The sequence below is a fragment of the Phascolarctos cinereus genome, unplaced genomic scaffold (assembly GCF_003287225.1).
Source record: "Phascolarctos cinereus isolate Bilbo 61053 unplaced genomic scaffold, phaCin_HiC Scaffold_726;HRSCAF=1367, whole genome shotgun sequence".
In the NCBI taxonomy this organism is placed as follows: Eukaryota; Metazoa; Chordata; class Mammalia; order Diprotodontia; family Phascolarctidae; genus Phascolarctos; species Phascolarctos cinereus.
The window spans coordinates 277,502,183-277,508,182 of NW_027556098.1; positions in this window are offsets into that span (position 1 = coordinate 277,502,183).

The following is a 6,000-nucleotide window of genomic DNA, read 5'->3' on the forward strand; positions in this document are numbered from 1 at the left end:
TGCTGTCCTTCTTCAACTCTGCCTCTAGGAATCCCTATCTCATTAAAGGGGCCTTTTCTAATTCCTTCAGCTTTCAGATCTCCTTCCTTCCCCCTACAACTTTGAATTTATTTTGCCTATCTTGTATTTACTTGTAGAGAATGCATGTTGTATCCTCTCCATAAAATATAATGTTCTTCTGGGCAAGGACTGTCTTGCTATTGTTTTTGTATCAGTGGTGTCTGGTGCTGTGTGTGGCTCATAGTGGATGCTTAATAAATACTTGTTGACTAGTTGACTCAATATAAACTCATTTGTAAAACCTTACAGAGGAGCATGGTGACAGATTAGGAGAAGCCTTGCTGCATATGATAGAAGCAGTAGAGAGAAAAATAAGTTTAGAGAAAGTTTGGTAAGAGGCCTAATTAAGCCAGACTATCTCCAGAACATTTAAGGATGGAACTGGAAAGAAGAAACAGATGATAAATAGAAAATATCTGTCAGTTACTATGATAAACTACTCTATCCACCAGTGACAGGTGAACCACCATATTTGGACTCTAACATCATGGTCACTGGTGTGCTGCATTAGGAAGTAGACATGACATCAAAGACAATAAGGATGGGAAGAGCAGTTGAATTAGACTAAGTATACACCTAGGAAGTCCATGCTTTAGGTGGCAGTTTTGAGGCAATTTTGAGGCACTTTTGAAAAGGGCAATTGAGAAAATATCTGTAATTACCTACCATATGTATATTTTCCCATTTCTAAAAAAAAATAGGAATACTCTAGAAGTATAATACAATTTAAAAATCATTAACTGCATAGGTAAGTTCAGGGGGGCCTGAATAATTTGGGAATGAAGAGATCACTTAGCTTGGAGAATCACGCGAGGTGTCACCAAGAAAGTGGCATTTGAACTTGACCTTGAAGGAAGAAAAGGATGTTATTGTGGAGATGGGGGTGGAAATGAGATAAAGTCTGTTGCAGGCAGGTGCAAGATGAGGTGAGGGATGAGATATGGGAACAGCGCGTAGATCAGTTGGCAAAATAACTCTAGAAAGATAGGCTGGAATCAGACTGTAGACAACTTTGAATGTCAGACTAAATAGTTTGTATTTGATTTGGTAGATAAAAGGACACGCCTGAAAGTTCTTGAGTAGGAGAGTGACCTGGTCAGATCTGTCTGTGCTTTATAAGACTACTTTAACAGTGATGAAAAGAGATGAAGTGAAGAGGAAAGAGACTGGAGGCAGAGACCAGGTGGTAATAATAGTAAAGTAGTAATGAGGACAGGTAATGAGGTTCTGAATTACGGAAGATAATAGGTTCAGCCCCTACTATGGAAAAAAGAGGGGATATAAGAGACATAATGGAGGTGGAATTGGCATTTGGCAACCGGTTGAATTTGTCAGGGAAAGAGAATGAAGAATCTTTGCCTTGCCTGGGCTCAAACCCTGAAACTCCAACTCTGCTAATATCTGCCTTATCTGTTCCAACCCATTTTGAGAAATCTACTTGTGTCTCTAATTTGCAAGAGCATGATGTACGTATGCATAATGTGGATAAATAAGAGTAGCTTTAGTTAATGAAATATCCGAATATGCCCATGTCCAAGATAGGGAGAAGGCTTACAGTCTAGAATTGCCATTTTCCATTATAAAAATAGCCTCTGTGTTGATAGGATCTATATGGTTTTCAAGGGGAGTTGAACTTTGACTTTTAGCTCTTTGAGAGTGAGGACTGTTGTTAATTTCTATTCCCAGTGCCTAGCATAATACCTTGTAAGTGTTTTTCTTGAACTGTGTTCAGATTAGCTGCTTAGATTTCATCCTTAGCGCTCTCTCTGGAATTGAAATTCCAATAACTCAGTGAAATAATATTTTCCCCATTTGGGGACATGTATTTTCCAGTTGAAACAGAGGATGGGAGATGAGAACTAGGAATTATACAGTAATATTGAACTGAAAGGTGAACACTGAAAGGTGAACCCTGAAAGCCACAGGGAACACAATTTCATCCTTAGTGGTCTGCCTGTAAAATTTTTTGGGCCCTGAAATGCATGTACATGTAATAAGATTGTAAAGAAAATTTCCCTGTTTTACATAAATCCAAATGCTGTCATGGGTATGGGCAGGTTATTGTTTTCTAGGTATCAGTGCTAAATAAACATTGTTTGGTTTACTAATGATTGCTCCACTACCCTAGTTGATGAAAATTTTGCCAGCACAGGAAGTTTTGGCAGATCCCGTCAAGCTGGAGTGGCTTTGAGAATGAGGTAGTATTAGACTATGCTTGTAACTGTCATCTGATGATAAGCAGAGAGGCTCATTACCATAAGGTAGATGTTGCAACTCCTAAAGACCATCTACTAAGGCATGGACAGGTTGGGACCTGTGTCGAGGGATGCCCTTTCCAATAAAATCTGGAATCTTTTATTGAATAAAAATAAGCATGCTAAAGGATGAAAGCAGTTAGTAGCAGGCTTTTTAGCCCAAGGAAAGAAAGAAACCTAGTTCCAGCTGAGCAGACAGGACCTAGGTAGTGGCCATGGCAGCAGGCGAAAGGCAAGAGTGAGGGGGTCAGTGAATGTAGAGAATTCTGTGGTTTTTAGGAGTCAAGGTAGATTTACTGCTTGAAAATCAGAGTAAATTAGAAGAGTGGTTTAGCTTCAGGAAAGATGAAAACTTGAAGAATCTGATGAAACCTGATAGTTTCTTTGGGACTAAAGTAGTTTAGGGAAAGCAGCTGCATGGAATTAGAAATAATATAGATTACATGTAAAGTCATGGAAGGAAGGACCTAGGTTGACAACTGCATAGTCCTGGTATTTAGCCTATGGGTTCTGTATGGAAAAACCAAAACTTCAAAAGTTTCTTTTTATGAAACGTAAGTTCTTTTAAAATGTACTTTTAGGCAGTTGAGGCAGATAGGTGGAATAGTGGCTAGAGTGCTAGACTTGGAGTCAGGACAACTTTATCAAGTCCTGCCTCTAATTTTGAATTTTTATAGCTTTTGTTTCCCAGCTATGTGACTCCAGGCAAGTAACTTAACATCTGTTTGCTCCAGTTTTCTCTCCTATAAAATGGGGATAAAAATAGCACCTACCTTGTAGGGCTGTTGTGAGGATCAAATGAGATAACATTTGTGTAAAAAGTACTTGGCATAGTACCTGGCCCAGTAGACAGTGCATGGAAATGCTTTTCCTTTTCCTTTTCCCTTTCCCCTTAATAGAAAGCTCTTTCTGTCAGAAGTTGGGCTATAAAAATTAGGAGAGACCTGCAGTTGCTAATAAAGGACTCTGAAATATGTACATCAAAGTAATTAGTTTATCAGGAGACTGTATGTAGGAGGAAGCTAGAGGATTTTTCTTCAAATTTAAGAAGCAAATGCCATTACAGTTTGTTTATGTAGGCCAGCAGTATTTTGCTGATGTGATTTTTCATATTCTTTCTGCTTTCCCATTTTGTGAGAGGAAAATAGGAAAGAGCCTAGAGCCTGGGAGAACAAACAGTCTCATACTGATAAGTTGTAAGCAGAAATCAATCAGGTTGCCTCAATTATTGTGATGATCAAATGGCAAATGGAAGTTGTCCATGAAGACATTTGGTAGCACTCCTGACTAGAGGACCTGGAGTTCTGGGTAAACTGGCAAAGGTGAAAAATTTCTTAGAAACATGAGTCCTATTTAAGTCTGGTGCTGAAAGCAAGGCTACATTAAATAGCGATTCAGAAGAATGAAAAGCTAGAGTAGGTGTAGGTGTTTATGTAGCGTGGCGTAATGGAAAATCATCAGTTTTAATAATACTAGCTAGCATTTATATAACACTTTAAGATTTTCAAAGCACTTTACAAATATCCCTTTGATCCACACAGCTCTTGAGGTAAATGCTATTATTATCCTATTTTATAGATGAGGAAACTAAGGTTGAGAGAGGTTAAATTACTTGACCAAGGTTACATAGGTAGAAAGTGTCTGAGGCAGGATTTGAACTCAGGTCTTCCTTGCTCCAAGCCCAGTTCTCTATCCTCTTTGCTTTAGGTGACAGGAACTGCTGGAAAAACTGTAAAGCAACTTGGCAGGAAACTGGTTTGGATCAACATCTTATGTCATATGCCACAATAAGTTTCAGATGGCTATGTGAGCTAAATATAAAAGGTCATATTATGAGAAGGGAAAGGAGAATAGAAGGAGGCCTCTTGCACAACTATGGCCAGTGTAAGCATTTTTAATTTACAAGGTATAAAAATAATTTTTGGGGGTAGTGAGGTACAGAGCTATGATTTCTTTGGTGATGATCATAAATAAAATTTTGACTATATAAAATTAAAAATCTTTTGCATGAACAAAATCAGGGCACCTAGGATTAGAAAGGAAACTCTCAATTGAGGAAAAAAAATCTTTGCACCAAATATTTCTGATAAGGATGTGCAAAATATATAGGGAATTAACACAAATATGAGAGGCAGTACTGCCAGTGGATAGAGAACTGGTCTCAGAATCAGGAATACTTGGCTTTAAGTTCCTCTTATAACACATACTAATTGTGTGACCCTGGGAAGTAACTTCTTAGTTTCCCATTCCAAACTCTAAGTTGCAGAGCAAATACTGATCTGCAATGGTAGAGGAAGTTTCCTCACTAAGAGTTCCTTATGCCAAAGAAATCATAATTCCAGTACAAAAATCTCTGCAGATATGTGACCAAGAGCCGATCAAAGGATGGGAACAAGAAAATTGTTCTTTTAGAAGAATTGAAAGCTATGAACAAGTATATGAAAAAATATTCCAGAGAATGAATAAGAGAAATACAAATTAAAACAACTCTGAGGCTTCATCTCACATTTAATAAATTGCCAAATATGACAAAAAAAAGAAACTAGTCAACATTAGAGGAGTCGTAGCCAAGGTAGGTAAACTAATACACTTTTAGTGGAGCTGTGAATTGGTCCAGCCATTCTGGAAAATAATTTGGAATTATGTGATAAAAGTCACTAAACTTTTCATATACCTTGATCCCACTACTGGACCTATTCTCCAAGGAAATCAAAGACAAAAGAAGTCCTACATATCTGAAAATGTTAATTATCACACTTTTGTGGTAGCAAAACCAAACCAAACCAAAACAAAAAAACAACCAAACAAAACCCCAAAACAACAACAACAAAAAACAGCCTGCAAAACAAGTAGAGGGAGAAGTGAAGATGAAAGAGGAATGGAGGTAAGGGAAGGGAGTTAAGGGAAGAAAAGGGGAAGGTAGAGTAAATGATAAGAGAAGAGAAAAAAATGTAGAAATAGATGGAGACTGAGAAAAGTCACTTCATACATTCTATTGCCATCAATTCAAGGTACTTGAAGAAAGATAGCAAGACCTTTAACTGCTATGAACCTTGTCTGCTATATGTTTACCCATTAATGTTGTTTGGGGGAAGCTCTAAGGGACAAAGGTCTAATTTTTATATCCAAATAGAAGAAATTAATAACTCAATAAAATTGGGTGCATATAGCAAGAACATATTATATCAAGTGTCAATGATCTTACCTTGAGGTTGCAGCAGTAGTAATAGCCAACCTTCAGATGGTTAGGACTGATACTGTTGGCAATGCAGTAACCAGGATTATATGGGGAAAAAAAAGATCTTATATTTCTTTCTTAAAATTAGGGAAAGGGAAGACAGTATGGGGTGAAGAAAAAGCATGTGATCAAAGTTTGCATTTCCAGGCCTATATAGTACAAAAACAGGATGGTGGAGTACATTTTCCTTTCTGTTACCAATGCTGCTTGAAACCTAAAATTAAATATACACTGAAGAAAGATGGAATGTAGACATTTTCCCCACTAAGTTCTAGGAATTTTAGGGGATCCCTGGGTTCTTATGTTGAATACTTATTTTTATCTGGTTCTATCTCTGTTCAGAGGAATCAGATACCTAGGGCCATCAAGAAAAACAGATTCCTGAGATTAGGATTTTGACATAGCTACAAGTATTTTTGGTCTTATATTAGTGAGCTCTGTATCTGA